The 24081-nt window shown below is 43.4% G+C and overlaps 1 pseudogene; it reads right to left on the bottom strand.

Annotated features, from left to right (window-relative positions):
- Nucleotides 1-16918: 16918 nt before the first annotated feature.
- On the bottom strand, nucleotides 16919-22504 carry LOC115174405 (vesicular inhibitory amino acid transporter-like; annotated as a pseudogene).
- Nucleotides 22505-24081: the final 1577 nt, after the last annotated feature.

Raw genomic sequence — 24081 nt, 5'->3', positions numbered from 1 at the left:
AAATAACTTACGTGTGTGAAACATTGTTGCATTTAAAGTGGAACTGACAGCATTTTAGCAACATGAAATCTTATTAAAATCTGTTCATATACACTCCCAGGAAGAATATGACACTTTAAAAATAAAAACCTGACAAGTGACAACTTAGATATGGTCATTTTCACGTTTTCATAAATTCTTAGAATGTTTGGGAATTACGTTACTAAGGCATTTGTGAAAATTCTATAGCGATGTGCGTTTGGACAATTAATAGACACTGCAGGAAATAAAACAGAATAAAAACATCTGTCTTGTCCAGGACTGGAGTCTACACAGACCGGTGCGCTATAACCAATCAGAGCTACAGTACCCAGCTAGTAATGAGGAAAGGGTACAGCCCTCTTCCAGGGGGCCAGAAATGACTGAATTGGCCCGGAATCGGGTGTCGGACTCAGCCGGAATCAAAATGAATGACTGCCCAGAATCGGCCCAAGTACATCGGGCTGTTTCCGTCTACCGGAATTCAACCGACTTTACCAAAATCTGGCCCGATGCAAATTTGAATAAATCTATGCAAAATTACCCAATTTAGTAATTTTAAATATTACTATTTTACATTTTATTCATACAAATTATACCCATCCACCCAAAAAATTGTTATGTCGGAGGAAACACGGTACACCTGGTGACCACGTGTCAGTGTGCATGCGCCTGGCCCGCTACAGGAGTCACTACAGCGCGATGGGACAATGACATCCTGGCCGGCTGAACCCTCCCCTAACTCGGACAACGCTGGGCCAATTGTGCGTCGCCTCATGGGTCTCCCGGTCACGGCAGGCACGGGTATCGAACTAGCATGTGTAGCAACGCACTGCGATGGAGTGTCTTAGACCGCTGTGGGATGTGCCATCCATAAAGTTTTTAATGCTTATCAATTGCCTTGCACAAAGTATCAAAATACTAAAATACTACTTAAACAGGACTCTTAAAGAAATTCATTTAAATGTTATTTGTATTTTTTTTATCACTGAAACAATGAGAATATATGGGAAAAATAAATAAATAATGAAATGTTAATTTTATAAAGCAGCCCATATAATCATCTGCCAGAGAGTAGCCCCAATCGGCCCGAGACCCAAGTAATACATTTGGGCCAGATAACTCACACCGGAATTGGTACGAGCTCAATCCCCACATCCTAGCCATAAGTAAGCCGAGCACCCCGGCCTCTCAGCCGAGCGCCCCGACTCTCAGCCGGAATCGGCCCAGATCCACTGTGCTAGCTGGGTAGGCCTTTATACAAACAAGCCATTTGCCACACGGGCCTGCCATCATTCATTTTGAACTGGACTGTGTGTTTACAGGCAGTTGCAACAGTGCGACTTTAGATCATTAGAACGCATTCACCAAAATCCACAAAATACTCCTGAATAGATTTCTGCAAATATGCAAACACCACGGGAGTCCTCTTACATTTAGGAACTTAACAGTCCTATTGATCAAACAAACATGAAAAGGTAGGTTATTTCCTTCAGTTATGCACATCAACAATATCAAGATCAACAACTAACGCAAGCCAGACCAAGACAAGCTCAAATCTAACAAAGGAACATTAGATAAACGCTCTCAAACTTTTTCAGCTAGTTGGCTGTAAAAATTGCACTGATAAATGATGGGCAATTGTAGTCTACTCGTCCTTCTGCAGCTTGCCTGCCAATGCATGCTTGTCCCAACCAAGCACACAAGCTATGTGGGCTAAAGTTGTCTAGTTTGCTAGCTAGCTACTTCCAGACACAAATGAGACAACACCTCACTCTGACAATTGTACTCGCCGTAGTAGAGCTGGTTAGGCTGTTTACATGTTATCTAGAGCATTCTTGACTAACTATTACTTTTTTTCACCACATTTATTGACACCGGTCATATTCAGCGGGTGTTGCGCTTTCGTAAACTCATCAGTTGTTCTGCGCTCAAGCACACAGATGAGAGTGCTCTGAAATCTGAGTATATAGCCAGAGTGAATCTGAGAATGCAAGAGATATGCCAACTGGATAACAGTCAAGTTCTTGCTAGCTAACCAAATGACACCTGCGTCTCTTGCTGTGTATAGCCACCAAAAAACGATATGAGGGGGAAAAGTCAGTCACTAACCCACTCCTCCAATGGCATGACATGACATCCTCCTAGCAGCTAGCTAGCTAGCTATTATTATTAGGGTGAGGCACATGGGCTTCTAACAGCTTACTACACAACATACACTTTGTATTACTTTCTTAGCTACAGTATACATATCTCCCTGGCATATTACATCATTTATAGAGCAGCATACAATACATTTAGGACCCATCTTATTGTGCTCTGCTCCCTTGAACAGGAAGGTAGGGCGGCGGTCCCTGTGGGCAAATTTTGTCATCAAACTTTGTCATCAAAGTCTGGCATTCTCTGGATTTATGGTGCTTTTAAGACAACTGGGAACTTGAATCACGACATCAGTGATCTTCAGGTCGGAGCTCTAGAAAGAGGGCTGAAGAGGCGACTCCGGGATGCTGGCCTTCTAGGTAGTGTTGCAAAGAAAAAGCCATGTCTCAGACTGGCCAATATAAAGAAAAGATTAAGATGGGCAAAAGAACACAGACACTGGACAGAGGAACTCTGGCTAGAAGGCCAGCATCCCGGAGTCGCCTCTTCACTGTTGACATTGAGACTGGTGTTTTGCGGGTACTATTTAATGAAGCTGCCAGTTGAGGACTTGTGAGGCGTCTGTTTCTCAAACTAGACACTCTAATGTACTTGTCCTCTTGCTCAGTTGTGCATCGGGGCCTCCCACTCCTCTTTCTATTCTGGTTAGAGCCAGTTTGCGCTGTTCTTTGAAGGGAGTAGTACACAGCGTTGTACGAGATCTTCAGTTTCTTGGCAATTTCTTGCATGGAATAGCCTTCATTTCTCAGAACAAGAATAGACTGACAAGTTTCAGAAGAAAGTTCTTAATTTCTGGCCATTTTGAGCCTGTAATCGAACCCACAAATGCTGATGCTCTGGATACTCAACTAGTCTAAAGAAGGACAGTTTTATTGCTTCTTTAATCAGGACAACCGTTTTCAGCTGTGCTAACATAATTGCGAAAGGGTTTTCTAATGATCAATTAGCCTTTTAAAATGATAAACTTGGATTAGCTAACACAACGTGCCATTGGAACACAGGAGTGATGGTTGCTGATAATGGGCCTCTGTACGCCGATGTAGGTATTCCATAAAACATCTGCCGTTTCCAGCTATAATAGTCATTTACAACATTAACAATGACTACACTGTATTTCTGATCAATTTGATGTTATTTTAATGGCCAAAAAATTGGCTTTTCAAAGAAACTTCTAAGTGACCCCAAACTTTTGAAAGGTATATTTTTTTTTAGCTGAACAGGTGGAGCTCTCACCTGCCCTGAATAACTGCCGATGTCATTCTTCTGTGAGCTGCTCCATGCCAAAACAAGTTGAAAGCTGCACACTTGCTGCTTGCAGATTATATTCCTTTGAAACTATGTGTGCAGCGCGCATGTGAATATGTTTCACGTGCTTTGCGATTGTGTAGACTGCTTTGTGCATGATTTCTCTATTGTCTTCCATAATTGATAAATCCTATACCTCCACTACACTACTTTGATACGCATCGGTAGGGATTCAGAAGTGAGCATAAGCAATGCCTACTGAAAAGAGAAGTGGTTATACGGTTTATACCTACGCATAGCCTCCACTACACCACTGTCTCTTTGTGTTTTACAGAAAGTGCACTCTCCTACATGAGTGCACTGTACGGTTGCTGTCCTTTCAGAATGACAAACCTGTCACACAGTGAAGGCCTATAGCTTCGCCACTGCATGAACATGTCTATAATAGATATAAAGGCTGTTAAAATACTGTGTTAATGTTTCAAGTTTATTTGGCCTGGAGAAGCGGTTTCATGCGCTGACTGAATGAAAGCTGATAGTTATGAGCTTTTTACTCCGCTGGTCTCCGAAAAATTAGGAGTCCTAACTCTCCAAGACCTAGTCAAGACCAAGTACAAAGTACAAATGTATCCTACAATGAGACAAGACCAAGACACTCAATATATGGTCTCTATCTAGTACAACAACACTTCTAAATACAGAATGAATCCTGACTATTCCCTATTCGATGTGAATATTAATTAATTGTTCCTAATGAAGTCAAAGGAATTATATGTCCCTGGTTGATCTGTGCAGTGCATTCGGAAAGTATTCAGACCCCTTCCCCTTTTCCACATTTTGAAACTTTACAGCCTTATTCTAAAATTAATAAAAGTGAAAACAGGATTTTTTAAATTTTAGCAAATGTAATAAAATTAAAGAACATAAATACCTTATTTACATAAGTATTCAGACCCTTTGCTATGAGATTCAGAATTTGAGCTCAGGTGAATCCTGTTTCCAAAACCAAGCCATGAGGTCGAAGGAATTGTCCGTAGAGCTCCGAGACAGGATTATGTCGAGGCACAGATCTGGGGAAGGGTACCAAAACATTTATGCAGCATTGAAGGTCCCCAAGAACACAGTGGCCTCCATCATTCTTAAATAGAGGAAGATTGGAACCACCAAGACTATTCCTAGAGCTGGTCGCCCGGGCAAACTAAGCAATCGGGGGAGAAGGGCCTTGGTCAGGGAGGTAACCAAGAACCCGATGATCTCTCTGACAGAGCTCCAGAGTTTCTCTGTGGAGATGGGAGAACCTTCCAGAAGGACAACCATCTCTGCAGCACTTCACCAATCAGTCCTTTATGGTAGAGTGGCCAGACGAAGCCACTCCACAGTAAATGGCACATGACAGCCGACTTGGAGTTTGCCGAAAGGCACCTAAAGGATTCTCAGACCATGAGAAATCAAGATTCAAGTCTTTGGCCTGAATGCCAAGCGTCATGTCTGGGGAAAACCTGGCAACATCCCTACGGTGAAGCATGGTGGTGGCAGCATGCTGTGGGGATGTTTTTCAGTGGCAGGGACTGGGAGACTAGTCAGGATCGAGGGAAAGATGAACGGAGCAAAGTACAGAGAGATCCTTGATGAAAACCTGCTCCTGAGCGCTTAGGACCTCAGACTGGGGTGAAGGTTCAACTTCCAACAGGACAACAACCATAAGCCGATGCAGGAGTGGCTTCGGGACAAGTCTCTGAATGTCCTCGAGTGGCCCAGCCTGAGCCCGGACTTGAACCCGATTGAACATCACTGGAGAGACCTGAAAATAGCTGTGCAGCGACGCTCCCCATCCAACCTGACAGAGCTTGAGAGGATCTGCAGAGAAGAACTGGAGAAACTCCTTAAACACAGGTGTGCCAAGCTTGCAGCGTCATACCCAAGAAGACTCAAGGCTGTAATCGATGCCTAAGGTGCTTCAACAAAGTACTGAGTAAAGGGTCTGAATACTTACGTAAATAGGGTATTTCATTTTTTTGTTTTTATATACATTTGCAAACATTTCTAAAAACCTATTTTTGCTTTGTCATTATGGGTTATTGTGTGTAGATTGATGAGGGGGAAATAAATAATTTAATCAGTTTTCGAATAAGGCTGTGATGTAACAAAATGGGGAAAAAGTAAAGGGGTCTGAATACTTTTCCGAATGCATTGTATGTCTACTGTAACATTGTCAGTTAAAGGACCTGCTGGGCATTTCATAGGTTGATTATTTATGCATTATTTTCTTTTTTCTCTGTTGATGGTATAGTAGCCTAATTATTATGGGATCCCCATTTTAATGAGTTATGACAAAATGTCAGATTGCTTATTGATTAAAAGGTTGGCAACAGAAAGTTGAAATCACAATCCAATTATATCAACATTTAAACTCTGCTAATTCCATTTGTGAGTATGATTGGTTTGGCTGTGTTCATAACTCGATTACGATAAAGCTACACAGTCATGTTAATAAGATTGCTGATTATTGCTGCCTTCCTTTATCAGATTGCTTGTTCAGTAAATTAAAAACGGTGCCTAGCAATTCCTGAACACAGGAATAACAAATATGATCAAACTGAACTTCAATGAAAATAAGCAGGAGAGTGGCTCCAACTCTTGGCAAATCATTAACTAGGAATGCCATGGGGCATATTTAAGGGCTGAGAGCACACTGAAAAAATGCCAAATGCCCACATAACCCTTGTGCCAACTGTGTTCTCAAGGCTGAAACCAGGGGCAGGTTTCCTGTTTTAATCATACTTTGAAATGTAATTTGCCCTATTCTCTTTTGATTTTGTAATAATTAACTAGTCATGCAATTATCATCCCAGAAACTAGAATGATGACAAAATGAGTGTGTGTCTAATGAAGGTGATAATGAAAAGCCCTTTAAAGTAACAAATTAAAGTGTTATTTCTGTCTCCTATTCTTCTTTTACAGTCTCTTATCTGAAGCTAGTGAGTAGAGTGCATGTAACCTTTTAATATCAGATTATCATCCAGTGGCAGGTTGGGTTGGCTTTAGGTGATACAACATGTGTTCTTCAACATATAGAAACGTCATACTAAATGGATTTGGCATGTTCTGAAAATCCATGCGACTGTACCTATTTTCTCTTTTTAAAACTTGTAGGCCCTACAGTTCAAGAAAACATCCCACAAGGGTATGATTAAATTAAAGTTGAAACCCCGCAAGGTGATTGGTATTCAATAGTTTTTCTGTTACTGTAACACAAAGACTACATGATAGTGTTGTATAATATAAATGACAGGGAATAGCTACATTAGCACAATAGGGAGGGAATGCACATTCCAGCACTGTAGTTGCATGGAATAGCTTGCATATGGGGGCCGAATCAGACTTCAGAAATGTATGTCTTTCCTACGCACTTCTCATTTTCAGACTTACCTTATACAGGCTCTTCTCGTATTCAGACTTACCTTATGCATGCGCTTCTCATATTCAGACTTACCTAATGTAGGCGCGATTCCTTTGTGCAGGCAGAATACATGTAATTAAATATGAAAACCCTCTCGCTTGCTGGCCAACATATTTTCTTGTGGAGTTTTCATTCAACAGAGTTTTCAGTACATTTATCTTAAGCCATCCCTTTAAATACGGTGTAACTTTAATTACAATGTTGACGACAGACTCACTAGAATACATAAAGCGAAAGGCTTCAGAATATTCGGGATCAATGAAAGGAAGCCATCTAAAGATATGCATATTTTTCTCAGTTTCAGCACCAAAGGATTTGAAAAATACTCTGATCTTGTAGATTATTTAGGCACATATTAGGGTTCGGAAAGTATGTATGACTCATAAAACAATTGGTTTGGAGAGGCTTTACGCACTAAATATATTGATGAATAAAAATGACAGTGGTTTGATTCATCCTGAAAGTTGCCAAACAATAATATATATATTTATATAACGGCACAGCTATACTTATAGCCTACATCACTGTGGAAAAGGGGCCGCAATACATGTTTGTTTCCACATGACTGGTTTCGCATTCTCCAGGGATCATAAGGAAAAATCATCTAAAACAATTGCTCTTTGTATTTACAATCCCCTTCTCCAAATGGATTACTTATTTACCTAGCTCTTATCAATAGCTCTTATCGATTTATAAATTACAGTGCATGGAGAATGCGGTTATTTCTATCAGAAAAAAATACGATTTTTCAACTTGGAACGCTCAACCTTTTTCATGGTTGTAATGCTCGTCGTTAGAAGGAGAAGTGGACCAAGGCGCAGCGTGGTAAGTGTTCATGATACTTTATTCAAGAAACACTCAAACAAGACTTACCAAAAGAAACAAAACGAAAGCGAACAGTTCTGTCAGACTCAGAATGCTAAACAGAAAACAACCTCCCACAAACACAGGTGGAAAACAGGCTGCCTAAGTATGATTCCCAATCAGAGACAACGATAGACAGCTGCCTCTGATTGGGAACCACACTGGCCCAAAAACAAAGAAACAAAAAACATAGCCTTCCCCACCCGAGTCACACCCTGACCTAACCAAACATAGATAATAATAATAAGGATCTCTACGGTCAGGGCGTGACAAGGGTTTCCTCGCGGGTAAAGGTGTTGGAATTGAGAGGGAATTAAGTCAAAGTCAGAATACGGCATATCTGTAGACACACCTTCATTTCTTTGATCTCCACCTCAAATGAAAAGCGAGTGAATAGCATGCTATTCTCATGCTTAAGTTCGAGGTCAGAATACATGTAGTGAGAAAAGTGCAAAAAAAGGGAGTTACGTTCCATTTTCACGAGCTTAACTTGGCTCAGAATTCAATAGAAACAAATTGTCTATAATCTACCAATGCATATTTACAAACAGAGTGGGAGCCAGCATTTTGCTGCCATCATAACAGAATTCATCATAATCAGTAATTTCTCCTTAATTATACCCACACACACACTAAAATGCCTTAGTTAAGAGGTTGAATAGCATTGAAATCTGCTCCATGCCTTGCAATTTGCTCTGGTGAAATGAACAAAACGGAATGTATACAGCTGAGAGGCTTTTGTTTTCAACACCAGAATGCATCTATTGTTTATTTTCCACTCAACACTCTGGAATAACTCAGCAATCCCAAACACTGTGAAATACTCTAATGTCACATGATTTCAAGCTGTAGTTTTTTTCTCCATTGAATAATTGTTTGTTTTTCACTCTCATCAAACATTACAGGGATTCATCTTGGCACCATTAATGTTTCTCCCCCTTGGGTTATATTCTGTTTCACACAATACGCCCCAGGTTTGATCGTGATATGAGCTCTAGCCGCCATTTCTCTCGGCGGAGGGCATTATTGGAGTGAGTACAAGCCCTGTTTTCCTGGTTGGCATTTCAGTTAGTCAAATGCTGCGGTTTAACTTGTTGGTGTAAACTGCAAATAACATTTGGATAGGACAGTTACTTTTTAAAGAATCCTTTAAGGGCCCTGTAATCTGCATGTGTGCTATTAAGAGAATATACATTATGGCCTGAGTTGATGGATTGATACAAAACATTAAGGACACCAGCTCTTTCCATGACATAGACTGACCAGGTGAATCCAGGTGAAAACTATGATCCCTTATTGATGTCACTTGTTAAATCCACTTCAATCAGTGTAGATGAAGGGGAGGAGACAGGTTAAAACCTCTTACATCTAGACCTTCCGCTAGCGGAACACCTGCTCCAATATCCAATGATTGGCATGGCGCGAATTACAAATTCCTCAAAAATCCCAAAACTTCAATTTTTCAAACATATGACTATTTTACACCATTTTAAAGAGAAGACTCTCCTTTATCTAACCACACTGTCCGATTTCAAAAAGGCTTTACAGCGAAAGCAAAACATTAGATTATGTCAGCAGAGTACCCAGCCAGAAATAATCAGACACCCATTTTTCAAGCTAGCATATAATGTCACAAAAAACAAAACCACAGCTAAATGCAGCACTAACCTTTGATGATCTTCATCAGATGACACTCCTAGGACATTATGTTATATAATACATGCATGTTTTGTTCATTCAAGTTCATATTTATATCAAAAACCAGCTTTTTACATTAGCATGTGACGTTCAGAACTAGCATTCCCACCGAACACTTCCGGTGAATTTACTAAATTACTCACGATAAACGTTCACAAAAAACATAACAATTATTTTAAGAATTATAGATACAGAACTCCTTTATGCAATCGCAGTGTCTGATTTTAAAATAGCTTTTCGGTGAAAGCACATTTTGCAATATTCTGAGTAGATAGCCCGACCGTTATTTTAGCTATTATAGCTATTTTGACACCCACCAAGTTTGGCCCTCACCAAACTCAGATTTACTAAAAGAAAAATTGGATTACCTTTGCTGTTCTTCGTCAGAATGCACTCCCAGGACTTCTACTTCAATAACAAATGTTGGTTTGGTTCCAAATAATCCATAGCTATATCCAAATAGTGGCGTTTTGTTCGTGCGTTCAAGACACTATCCGAAGGGTAAAGAAGGGTGACGCGTCCGGCGCATTTCGTGACAAAAAATTTCAAAATATTCCATTACCGTACTTCGAAGCATGCCAAACGCTGTTTAAAATCCATTTTTATGCCATTTTTCTCGTAAAAAAGCGATAATATTCCGACCGGGAAACCCTGTTTTTGTTCAAAGACGAAAAAATAAAAACATGGAGTCGGCTCGTGCACGCGCCCCCAGTCTCATTGTTCTCAGATCGACCACTATCCAAATGCGCTACTGTTTTTCAGCCATGGCCTGCAAAGTCATCATTCAACGTTCTGGCGCCTTCTGAGAGCCTATGGGAGCGTTAGAAAATGTCACGTTACAGCAGAGATCCCCTGTTTTGGATAGAGATGATCAAGAAGGCCAAGAAATAGTCAGAGAGGGCGCTTCTTGTTTGGAGTCTTCTCAGGTTTTGGCCTGCCAAATGAGTTCTGTTATACTCACAGACACCATTCAAACAGTTTTAGAAACTTTTGAGTGTTTTCTATCCAAAGCTAATAATTATATGCATATTCTAGCTTCTGGGCAGGAGTAATAATCAGATTAAATCGGGTACGTTTTTTATCCGGCAGTGAAAATACTGCCCCCTATCCATAACAAGTTAAAGAAGGATTTTTAAGCCTTGAGACAATTGAGACATAGATTGTGCATGTGTGCCATTCAATGGGTGAATGGGCAAGATAACATATTTAAGTGCCTTTGAACGGGTTATGGTAGTAGGTGCCAGGTGCACCGGTTTGTGTCAAGAACTGCAACGCTGCTGGGTTTTTCACGCTCAACTGTTTCCTGTGTGTATCAAGAATGGTCCACCGCCCAAAGGACATCCAGCCAATTTGACACAACTGTGGGAAGCATTGGAGTCGACATGGGCCTGCATCCTGGTGGAACACTTTCGACACCTTGTAGACTCCATGCCCCGACGAATTGAAACTGTTCTGAGGGCAAAAGGGCTGGTGCAACTCAATATTAGGAAGGTGTTCCTAATGTTTGGTATACTCAGTGTATTATTGCAGTTATACGAATAACTGAAAGTGCTGAATCAGGAAGAATCTACTACCATTAGCACAGTACTGATCCTTTTGAATATTATATTGGATGTAGAATTCAAATATCCGTGAGTAAGCTCACTTACCAATAATGGCAGAGACATTACATCACAGTACTATTTTCACTTTATTAAAGTCCATGCCAATATACAGTTAGTATTATCATCACCGCTGTGAGGTATTATTAGGATGTCATGGTAGGAGTGTAGGCTGAGCGGGTACAGCAGCAGCCTGTGTCTGACTGTGCCAATGTAGAAAACCCCTGGCAGGGTTGGAGCCACCCAGCCCATCCTCCTGGCTGGCACAGAGAGAGGATAATCACCTCAGGGTCACTGAGCTGCAGTGGAGACCTGGGATGCATCCCAAATGGCACCCTATTCCCTATATACAGTAGTGCATTACTTTTGACTGGAGCCCTATGGTCCTTTGGGGTGCAATTTGGGACACAGACCCACTGCAGCCCTCAGACAACAGACAGACGGGCCACATGTGTCCCTCCTGGTCCTGCTGTGACACCAGGGTGTTAGGCTCCACCATGCTCCAACACAACTCTGACATCTGCTGCTTCCAATATCTCTAATTGCAGAATTGGCTCAAATATACAAAGACCCTGAAAAATACAGCGTCATCAGATCTGTGTCAGATACATTTTGGGATGTTTTTTGATGGTATCAAACCTATTGCTCAATGTATGCATTACTCTTGACTTCCTTTTTCACTCTAACTTAGATTGGGTGTTCAGGGGAATGACCGACCGGCTGGATTCAGACATGCCAGACCAACAGATGTTGATTATGTGGTTTCAGATCACCTCTGCCTTTCGCTGGCCCCTTTTATTACATACCAGATGATGAAAAAAATCCAATATCTGGTTCAGAACTAGCCTTTGCCGAATCCCCGACAACTGGATGTTCCAGTTTTCAGGGGAAATGGAAAGAGAGCCTGTGAAGCGACATCCACTTTTGGACGTTAACAAGGCGACACATCTTAACTCCTCCTCCACGTTTACTGGATTAGTTGAACAGTGCAGAAGATAACTGTTTTTTTTCTTCTTGTCAAGACCAGTATGTATGGGATTTAGTTTCAGGTGTTTCTTTTACGCCAGCTATGTTAGATTAGTTCAGAACAGACAGAGCTCCTACAGGTTCAGGGCCCAACTGAAATACATCCTGCTCTAAAAGCGTTGTCCAATGAGAAAACAATAGTGTGGGCTGTGGAGTTGACGGCCCTTAATGGCCTCATTACGTCTGCAGATTGAAGCGGAATTGAAAGAGATGCAGCCAAGAGGGGGTGAATTGAAAACAGCCCTCCCATGCTCTCCCCCTTTCTTTGGTCAGGGACCCCAATCGATACCTTACAACTGGGTTAATGCAGTCTCTTGAAAACATACTATTAATTTGCTCTAAACTGCACATCCAGATAATTGGTTCACAGTGTGTGCATAGTGAGGGGTATTGGACTGGAGTTACAATGAGGCCTGGTGCCCTCTGTTGGAGTGTCGGTCCCAAGATCTCATTACTACGCCTCTTGACAAGGATCCATGTTCAGAAGCAATTGGTGAAATCTCATGTTTCGTTGAGCTGTTTTCAATAGTTGTTTTCAATAGTTGCTGTTATGCCAGCTGTACCAACTCTTTGGGAAAGGCCAGTGTATCAGGACAAAACAATGCCAGCACACATAAGCCTGTCGTCATTTCCAGTCCTCGGGGACCTCTCCAGATTATACAGAAACCAATGCCTAACTAATCGATTAACGACGCTGCTCACAGTTCTGTTTTTCACAAGGCAACATGCAGAATGTTAATGGAAAACCATTGCCTGATGGAAAACCATTGTTTACGACGTATCCTACATTGCTATATGGAAATATTTTAGAGGCCATTATTACATTATTATAATTTGTTGCCTTTACTCAGTAATAGTAAAATGGTCTTCCTTAAAAATCTGACCATATCTTTGAATTATTTGGAATTATTTGGAAATAATTCAGCTGCAATTCCCTGCTTCTCAGGAAAACACTCAGAATCACCCAGAATCATGGGTTTGTGAGTTACATGTTTAGTATGTTATAATTCATGTGTTACACTATGGGAGTTTGCTCAGTAATTATAATAGTAATACCCTAATCGAATGTCTCTTCATACGGACTTGAGCAACTTTGAGTTAATAAGACAGAAAAATATAGATTTGGTGGTCCACTCTGTTGTCACAGCAACAAGAAAACAAACAATACATCATACTCTGAAGTATTCAAATTTCATGTACCCATATAGCCAGCAAATAACTATTAATGATGTACATTTTGTACATTTAGTTTTCAAGTTCTTGGTTATCATTATTAGTTTATTTTTAACATAGATTAAAGTACTACTACTACCTCAGTATTATTGTATTGTACCCTGCAAAAAAAAGTATATGTAATTACTGGACCCTATTTCCCTTGTGCTCTCTAGTTCTGGCCAAAACTACCGTGAACTGAAGTGGAGGGTCCGGAGCCCATGTGGTGGCCTATAGCCACGCTGCGTGAGGGGCCTTTCAGACAGCTTTAGGAATAAATCGCAGCTCTGAGAGCAGCTGAGACGTGGCAGCTCCAACAAGCCACTTCTTGACATTTCCTCCTGCTTCACAGGTCCCCTAATCTCCCTCTGCAGAGCCCTCCACAACCGGGTTGCTCCCCTAATCACACCGCATCACATGGATGCAAGGATAATTTGGTAACCTGTCTGGCATTTAATGGTACCACTGTGTGGGCAGCCCGGTAGAGGTACTGTGGTGGAAGGGCAAAAAACTCAAATCAAAAGCAGTGGATGTAGGCTTTCAGGCACTTTGCCATGTACACTGAATTTAGTGCTGTGGATTTGTCTCCAGCAAGAGCCCTGGAGCTGTCTGCCAATGATGCAAATCTGTCTGAGCATTTGTGCACATACTGGTTTAGGATGATATACATTCAAAAGGCCAGATGAGTTGCCCTGGATTGATGATGATAATGTTACTACAGGAAAACTGACCAAACACCCCTGAGCCAAAACCCTATGGAGACACTCTCAACTCATATTTGTATACCCATTTAAATAACTGGACTAACACAAACAACAAAACAACCCAACACATTATCCAAATTGTATGTCTAATGTTCATTGTTTCAAATAGATACAATACTAGAAATTGATTTTATTTTGTTCAGCATATCAGAATACTTCTGTCTCTTCTCTTTTCTCTGGAATAGGAAGTGATTGAGTGACAGACTTAGCAGAGGATGGGATTCAACAGACACAAACTGTGAAGAGATAGTGGGTGGAAGAGAGGGAGGTGGGAAACAAATCATGCAGACAACATGGAACATGATTGTATAGACTTATGTTATAAATTGTCCATCCAAGTTTGAGTATCCCTTTGCTTCATGTCATGCTATTCAGTGGCAGCACTTGCTAATGTTCATGCAAATAAGCTGAAAGGAAATTGCATGGATCAAAAGGTTACCTACAGAAATCTGAAGGAATTAAATAAGCAGTAAGAAGGTGGAAAGACCACAACAGCTCTAAGCAACAATACAGCAAAAATAGTGTTTTTCTCTGTCACATTTCCCATCTTTCATGGTTCACAGAGACAGAATTCACAATGATCTTCAGGTATTTCAAGACAAAGTAAATGTGAAAGTACTGTAGATTAAATCTGCCTTCCACCTAACTTCATTTAGTGCTGGGCAGGGATCTCTCATTAGCCTAGATAGACGAGAACATGAGTGCTTATGTAAAGTGTATTATACACTGCTCAAAAAAATAAAGGGAACACATAAACAACACAATGTAACTCCAGGTCAATCACACTTCTGTGAAATCAAACTGTCCACTTAGGAAGCAACACTGATTGACAATACATTTCGCATGCTGTTGTGCAAATGGAATAGACAACAGGTGGAAATTATAGGCAATTAGCAAGACACCCCCAATAAAGGAGTGGTTCGGCAGGTGGTGACCACAGACCACATCTCAGTTCTTATGCTTCCTGGCTGATGTTTTGGTCACTTTTGAATGCTGGCGGTGCTTTCACTCTAGTGGTAGCATGAGACGGAGTCTACAACCCACACAAGTGGCTCAGGTGGTGCAGCTCATCCAGGATGGCACATCAATGCGAGCTGTGGCAAGAAGGTTTGCTGTGTCTGTCAGCGTAGTGTCCAGAGCATGGAGGCGCTACCAGGAGACAGGCCAGTACATCAGGAGACGTGGAGGAGGCCGTAGGAGGGCAACAACCCAGCAGCAGGACCGCTCCTCCGCCTTTGTGCAAGGAGGAGCAGGAGGAGCACTGCCAGAGCCCTGCAAAATGACCTCCAGCAGGCCACACATGTGCATGTGTCTGCTCAAATGGTAAGAAACCAACTCCATGAGGGTGGTATGAGGGCCCGATGTCCACAGGTGGGGGTTGTGCTTACAGCCCAACACCGTGCAGGACGTTTGGCATTTGCCAGAGAACACCAAGATTGGCAAATTCGCCACTGGTGCCCTGTGCTCTTCACAGATGAAAGCAGGTTCACACTGAGCACGTGACAGACGTGACAGAGTCTGGAGACGCCGTGGAGAACGTTCTGCTGCCTGCAACATCCTCCAGCATGACCGGTTTGGCGGTGGGTCAGTCATGGTGTGGGGTGGCATTTCTTTGGGGGGCCACACAGCCCTCCATGTGCTCGCCAGAGGTAGCCTGACTGCCATTAGGTACCGAGATGAGATCCTCAGGCCCCTTGTGAGACCATATGCTGGTGCGGTTGGCCCTGGGTTCCTCCTAATGCAAGACAATGCTAGACCTCATGTGGCTGGAGTGTGTCAGCAGTTCCTGCAAGAGGAAGGCATTGATGCTATGGACCGGCCCGCCCGTTCCCCAGACCTGAATCCAATTGAGTACATCTGGGACATCATGTCTCGCTCCATTCACCAACGCCACGTTGCACCACAGACTGTCCAGGAGTTGGCGGATGCTTTAGTCCAGGTCTGGGAGGAAATCCCTCAGGAGACCATCCGCCACCTCATCAGGAGCATGCCCAGGCGTTGTAGGGAGGTCATACAGGCACGTGGAGGCCACACACACTACTGAGCCTCATTTTGACTTGTTTTAAGGACATTACATCAAAGTTGGATCAGCCTGTAGTGTGGTTTTCCACTTTAATTTTGAGTGTGACTCCAAATCCAGACCTCCATGGGTTGATAAATTGGATTTCCATTGATTATTTTTGTGTGATTTTGTTGTCAGCACATTCAACTATGTAAAGAAAAATTATTTAATAAAAAAAGTATTTAATAAGATTATTTCATTCATTCAGATCTAGGATGTGTTATTTTAGTGTTCCCTTTATTTTTTTGAGCAGTATATATTAAATATATTAGATTTCAAAAGAAAGCTTGGACTACCTCATATTTATTACACATTTTACACTTGTATGTAGAAATGTAGAAATGCAGTACGTACGATATGTTTTAATAATTCTTACTGAAACCCTGGATTTCCCTCTTGTATGAAAAGGACCCTGAGTTTTAAGCTTTGACTCACTATGTGTTATATGGGTAACAGTAACAGTAAGGTCTACCTGAATCTCCCTGTGTCTGCCAAGCACGGTCCTTGGAGAGGTGTACCAAGACGAAACAAGTCTGGGAGCGGAGGACTGGCAGAAATAGTCTGTTATTATTCAGATTTCCTCTCAGCTCTCAGACAATACGCCTTAAACACCAATTGCTCTAGTTTTTCAATATTTTTAGGAATCAAGACTCAGGACTTTAGAGAGCAGATTAGAATTAGTACCCATAGTTATCTCTCGATTAGAATCAAAGATAGTATAGACAACACATTAGAGGTATGCACATACTCACAGAATTATGCCATGAGATAATTATAATGATGAGAGATATATTTCACTTCACTTGGTTTAAGATGAGGTGATCTTCTCCTCCACAAACAGAGATAAACAACAGTTAAACAACACATATAATTATGCTCCAACAGCATAATTATGCTTCATTTATAGAGCGTGAAAGTATGGAAACATTAGAAACTAGAATCATGTTTTTCCAGTCCTCCAACTATTTACTGAGATGAGATCATGGTTGTTATGCATGCTAAGTACAGATTAATTATACTATTTAGTAGCAATGGGCACTGATATGGAAAGACCCTATTGATATAATTAGCATTTTTCCATTTGATATCGATATCTTTTCATACACTTTAGGGGCCGTGGCCACAGGGGGCGCTTTCCCCACAAAACACGAGGCACATCATCTCTGAGTTTCTATTGAACAAATTCATGTAGGTCCCGCCCTGTTTCATTTGCATCCGATTGGTTCCTAGAGTTAACAGTAAAATGTTTTGCAACAGGTTAAAGGTTTTTCTAGTGCTACCTTGTGTGTCAAATGAATACAACCCAGATAAAACAAAGCTTTTGAAACCCCCAAAGATAAAATCTACACTAACTGCCCGAAATGATTCAACTGCCCTAGTGATGTCTAGGCTACTAATTGCATGCACTCCACTACCAAGCTAGAGATGATAGCTAGCTAACGTTAGCATAATATAGCTAGCTAACTGGTAAACACGAAATCTAAACATACTTAAGCAACAGTTTTGATTGGTCGGCTGCAACTGACATTGATGATCTGTCCTTTTGACAGAAAATAGGCCTATATTTGCGCTCACCATTATTGATTACTTTGATTTCCACATGCCAGTCTCTTTGGATTAAAGGCTTAGATTACATTTAATATCCTTTAAAATGTATTGTATTTCTGCAAATCCTTTGCGAAAACTGTTACATTTAATATCTTATCAATTAGAAATGTGTCTTTACAATGCAATTACAGTATTTCCCATATTGTCTGTAAAACAGATAAACAAGAACATTCTAATAGTCTGAGATACTGTTGTAAATATATATTTTCCTACACAAGTACTTAATATTCATTGCCATATTTTTTTGTTTCAAGTGTAATAGTAATTAACAACAGATTGTGAATTATGCTATAGACAACAAAACTTGTAAGGGAGGAATCATAATGACTTTGCCATGATAAGCAGCAGAGCAAACATCTGCTCACCAGAGGAGGCTGGTCGGAAGAGCTATGGAGGACGTGCTCATTGTAATGGCTGGAATGGAATAAATGGAACAGAGTCAAACATGTGGTTTCTATGTGTTTGATGTGTTTGATAGCGTTCCATTAATTCTATTCCAGCCATTACAATGGGCCTGTCTTCCTATAGCTCCTTCCACTAGCCTCCTCTGCTGCTCACACTAGATCGTTTACCACCATTTCCAATCACGTCTTTAATTTAAAAGATGCCTTGGTGTCAATCCCTCAAATCAACTCAATTAAAGTCAAACACACAAACAATGGCTTGGTATCATACTATCATACATATAATATCTGTGCCTTAGATGTACTTGCAGGTTCCAGAACATTGATACAGGGAAATTAAATAGGGGACCATTGTCACGCCCTGACCAGGTGAACTCTGCTATTTTGGTCAGGGTGTGGCATTTCTATGCTTTATTTTCTATGTTTTGGTTATAGCCTTTCTTTGTGTTTTATTTCTATGTTGGGCTCGGGGGTGATTTCCCAATCAGACAGCTGTCGCTTGTGAAGTCTGATTGGGAATCACATTTAAGTTCCTTTTCCCCCACGATGTTTGTGGGTTGTTGTCTCGTTATTTGAGCACGTAACGTATTGGCAGTTTTTCCTTGATTTTGTGTACATGTTTAATTCTAGTGTGTTAAATAAACATGTATTCGCTCCCAGCTGCGTTTTGGTCCGCTTCCTCGTCTCCCGACGACAATCGTTACAGAACAACCCACCGAACCAGGACCAAGCAGCGGGAGGCAAAGGAGCGCGAGAGATGGGCTCGCGAGGGAAAGGAGTTCTGGACCTGGGAGGAGATCATGTCGGGGAAAGGACCCTGGCGGACGGACTCCCAGGTCGAGGAGGAAAAGCCAGCCGGTAGACGGAGTCGCAGGCGGCGGTCGAGGAGGCCCGGAAAACAGCCCCAAGAAAATTTTTGGGGGGGGCTAATGGGGTGGTCCGGAAGGGCAGAGGAAGAGCCCAGACCACTGCTCTCGTGGGGGATGACGGCGGAGGAAGAGAAGGAGATGAGGCGTTTGATTGAGGACCTGCAGAGGGAAGATCTGGAGGAGGAGCCATGGTATGCTGAGTTGCGCGGTGTGTCGCCAGTGCGCCCGCACAGCCCGGTGCGTCCGGTGGACATGCCCAGCACATGCCGTGCTAGGATGGGCATCCAGCCAGGACGAGTGGCTAAACCGGCTCCACGCTTCAGGTCACCAGTGCGTGTTCACAGTCCTGTCTGGCCCGTTCCTGTTCCCCGCACCAAGCCCACGGTGCGTGTCCCCAGTCCTGTCCGGCCCGTCCCTGCTCCCCGCACCCTGCTCCCCGCACCAAGCCATGGTATGCATAGTTGCGCGCTGTGTCGCCAGTGCGCCCGCACAGCCCAGTGCGTCCGGTGGACATGCCCAGCACATGCCGTGCTAGGATGGGCATCCAGCCAGGACGAGTGGCTAAACCGGCTCCACGCTTCAGGTCACCAGTACGTGTTCACAGTCCTGTCTGGCCCGTCCCTGCTCCCCGCACCAGGTTAGTGGTGCGTGTCCCCAGTCCTGCCCGTCCCTGCTCCCCGCACCAGGTTAGTGGTGCGTGTCCCCAGTCCTGTCCGGCCCGTCCCTGCTCCCCGCACCAGGTTAGTGGTGCGTGTCCCCAGTCCTGTCTGGCCCGTCCCTGCTCCCCGCACCAAGTCAGTGGTGCGTGTCCCCAGTCCGGTCCGGCCCGTCCCTGCTCCCCACACCAAGTCAGTGGTGCGTGTCCCCAGTCCTGTCCGGCCCGTCCCTGCTCCCCGCACCAGGTTAGTGGTGCGTGTCCCCAGTCCTGTCCGGCCCGTCCCTGCTCCCCGCACCAGGTTAGTGGTGCGTGTCCCCAGTCCGGCCCGGCCCGTCCCTGCTCCCCGCACCAGGTTAGTGGTGCGTGTCCCCAGTCCTGTCCGGCCCGTCCCTGCTCCCCGCACCAGGTTAGTGGTGCGTGTCCCCAGTCCTGTCCGGCCCATCCCTGTTCCCCGCACCAAGCCCACGGTGCGTGTCCACAGTCCTGTCCGGCCCGTCCCTGTTCCCCGCACCAAGCCCACGGTGCGTGTCCACAGTCCTGTCCGGCCCGTTCCTGTTCCCCGCACCAAGCCCACGGTGCGTGTCCACAGTCCTGTCCGGCCCGTTCCTGTTCCCCGCACCAAGCCCACGGTGCGTGTCCACAGTCCGGCACGGCCCGTGTCTGGTCCACCGGTGCCCAATCATGTTCCGGTCGACGGCTCCGCTCCGGAGCCTGAGCATGCCGCTCCACAGTGGTCCAGTCCGGGCCAGAGGGGTAGGGCTAGGGTGGAGGCAGGGGGAGAAACACGCCCGGGGCCAGAGCCTCCACCGAGGGTGAGGCGCCCACCCGGGTCCCCCCCCTAATAGACTGAATCATTCCCTTGATGGAGCAAACCACCCTCGATAAACTACACAGAGATCCCAGAGTTAAGATGAGAAGGTTCAGGGCCTTGAGCCTGCAGCTCATGGTAGTCCATTTGAGCTGCAGGTGGAAGAGAGATGGCAGGACGAAGGTCATGGCCGCCCCCATCACGCTGCTCGTCAGCCCCATGAGCAGGGACAAGTGGGGCATGTAGAGAGCCATGAGGATGGTCAACAGGAGACAGCCCTGCAGAACCAGAGTCCCTGTCTCCACTCCGCCTGGCGCCACTTCCAGCCTCAGAACACTGCTCTGGAGGACCTCAGCCATAGTGTAGAAGGGTAGGGGGTATGAGAAGAGGGCCTTAGCCAGGAGACACAGGTTGACCACTATGCGTACTCCAGTGGGAAGGTTATCAGTTATCACCTCTTTGATATCTTCGCCCCCAGGTGAGGAAGGCCAGCACAGAGATGGTGGTCTTCAACACACAAGCCAGGGAGTGTGTCCAGCTCATCATGTAGGAAAGGTCCCCCTTGTCCTCCATGCTTCCCTCCAGGGTGGGCAGGAAGATCTGGGAGGTGTAGCTGAAGATGATGACCTCCACAGTCACCAGGAACCTCTCAAAGTCCACCAAGAGGACCATCCTCCTCCAGGACCAGCGGTAGGCTTGGTTCAGGCAGTAAGCTACTACAATGAAGGTGATAAGGAACTCGGCCAGGGAGCAAAGCAGTCTGAGTCTGGAAACCATGACCACCCTCAGGTCCCGGATCAACATCCAGGGCACCAGGGTCAGGAAGGTCACCACGGTCCAGGCGGCAGGGCCAGGGGTAGGAAGGAGAAGCTGTGACACGTGATGTTGGTGCTGAGCACCAGGTAGAGGATACATCATCAGCTCAACGACCTGTGTTACGTTCACCACCTGGCCGCCCAGCAGGGGGCACTTTCAGCAGGCGTTGGCGATGTCCTCGTAGGTGTCCTGCACTCGTATGGGCTGGCACTCCTCGTTGTCCTTGTAAAGGCAGGATGCAAGGATCTTACCTGTGTAGTTGTAGATGACTGCAGCGAGAAGGAACAGAAGCAATCCTTGGTAGCCACTCTGAAGGAGAGCGTAAGGCAGCCCCAGAACAAACATACCCTAGGAGAATGGAAAAAACAAATGAACAACAGGTAGAGTGGGAACATGCAGTGATTTCTCTAATAAAGTGTGAGTCATCACCAAGGAGAGTGTAAATTACAGATCTTTGCCAGAGACACAGTTGTTTGAAAACTGACACACATTAGAGGAGGATTTCTTCATGTACTCTAGACTAATCAGTACACAACATTAACACAACAATCTAATCTGGCAACAAACTCCTAATTGGATAGTCTGAGCACAATCTGGCTTCAAGTCAAATCGCAACGCAGAACAATGTAGCTAAGTAAACAAACTCTGTTTATATTGTGATTCTGAGTAAATATGTAGATGCACTACATAGATAGAGTCAGGGCAGACAGTAGGACACAGGGTAATTAGTGTTGTTGGAAAAGTACATGGTGTTGAGGATTATGATGATCGTATGACAAGGTAATATCTGAACAGATGAAGTTGTGAACAGCTTTTCAATAATCATACTCTGGCATAGAAATACGAATAGGGGAAAAACTGCTGAAATGCACATTTATTTACATACTAAAATGATGCTGTAGTTATTAAAATGGCCTTGTTTACAAACATTTTACAAAGGATTATTCTCAGCTCTTCTGTTTCTTCCATTAAATATATTCCCAATGCATCCTCTAGGCACAACAACAACATCAACAACAACAACACAATACCGGTAATGCTCCTGCAGTGCACTTTCTAACATTCATTATCTTCCACAAACATTTCTTGAGAGTGGGAAAACCACACACAACATAAAGATAGAGAAGCATCCTTCCTAAGGTGAGAAGTCTAAAATCTAGATTACCTGAATGGCATTGGTCAAGTTCCATCCCGCCTCCCAGGTGGTGATTTTAACCACTGCACTCAACATGAACCTGAGAGGCTAAATTGGCTCTCCCTGACATTTAAATGGTCTAACAGGTGAGACATTATGAGGGCTATTGACAGGCTGTTACAAAGGATAATCCCTTCCGGCTTTTAAGGTGAATAATTAGTCCATCGTGCAATGACTGTCTGGTCTCTGCAGAGGGCCTGATAGGGTCCCACTGAATTTGTAAGCTGTAATTTCTATTTTTAAACCACAAGATATGATAACAGTTGAGTGTTTTTGGGCAAATAACTTACATTTGTTGCAACTCAAATAGCTGCCCTTGGTTCAACTATGGCAGTTAGACTTAACACCTGAGGGAACAATAGATCAGTGGTTCCCAACCAGGGGTACTTTTTCCACTTGTAGCGTTGCTATGGCAATGCAGCCGAGCTCAGTAAATGGGTGAGTGGATCATTTGCCAAGTAATTGCTTTACTCACAATCTAAGATATTTCTTTGTGACTTGTGAATTAGTTTTAGGCTGGTCCAATACTTTTATTTTATTTTTCGTGCTTCTACATCTGCATTGCTTGCTGTTTGGGGTTTTAGGATGGGTTTCTGTACAGCACTTTTGTAAGGTTCTGTATTTATTTTCTTAGTCAACCTTGTGTTCTGTTTCATTGTGTTTTTGAACGTAGCCCTGTCTTTCATTTTTGTTCATTGATTTCACCTGTGTTAGTTACTCAACTGGTCTCATCAGCTCCTTATTTAGTTCAGTTCATTCTGTTTGTGCCTTTGTGAGGTATTGATCGTTTTTAGTCTACTAAGCCTTTTCCTAGCTCGTTTGTGAGAACCAGTTTTAGCCTTCAGTCTTAGATTTGATTTACCTACCTGTTTGCCTACCTGTGTATGACCATTGACCACGATTCCTGCCTTCTGTGAAGGTGAAATAAACACCTACCGCGCTCTGCGCATGAACCTACACCTTTTTCTCCCTGAGTATTCATTACAACTTTGTGACATCGGCTGATGTAAAAAGGGCTTTATAAATACGTTTGATTGATTTTCTTCTCCGTCGTTAGTACACACATATTCCTTGCCAAGATTGGCTGTTTATGTAGAGTTTATTCTAGTCCTTTCATAAAGCAGACAAATTAAAATCATTTTAATAAATTACCTGAAAATATTGGTATTGGCAGAGAATAATAGAAAATGAACAGAAGATTTTACCTTCATTTAACTAGGCAAGTCAGTTAAGAACAAATTCTTATTTTCAATGATGGCCTAGGAACAGTGGGTTAACTGCCTTGTTCAGGGGCAGAACGACAGATTTGTACCTTGTCAGCTAAGGGATTTGATCACCGTGTAAAGAATAATTCTAGAATCTCTCTAGAATATTCATGTTTGGGCAGCTGCCAGCTGTGAGCCCACAGAAATGGCTGTCAAAACAGAAAGGGATTATATCAGAGATATCAGTTGGTGTCATCTAAGTTTAGAGATGGATTGTAAAGATCCTCTCTGAAGTTAGAGCTTTTCCCTCATTTCAGCTTTGATAGGAAATTGATGCTGTCTACTTACAAACCATTTTCTTTTTTAGTCTGTCACTAAGGGTGTTGTGTTGAAATGTAATCATTCCCT

The sequence above is a fragment of the Salmo trutta genome, chromosome 35 (genome assembly GCF_901001165.1).
Source record: "Salmo trutta chromosome 35, fSalTru1.1, whole genome shotgun sequence".
Classification (NCBI taxonomy): domain Eukaryota; kingdom Metazoa; phylum Chordata; class Actinopteri; order Salmoniformes; family Salmonidae; genus Salmo; species Salmo trutta.
This window is presented reverse-complemented; position numbering and strand designations above follow the sequence as displayed.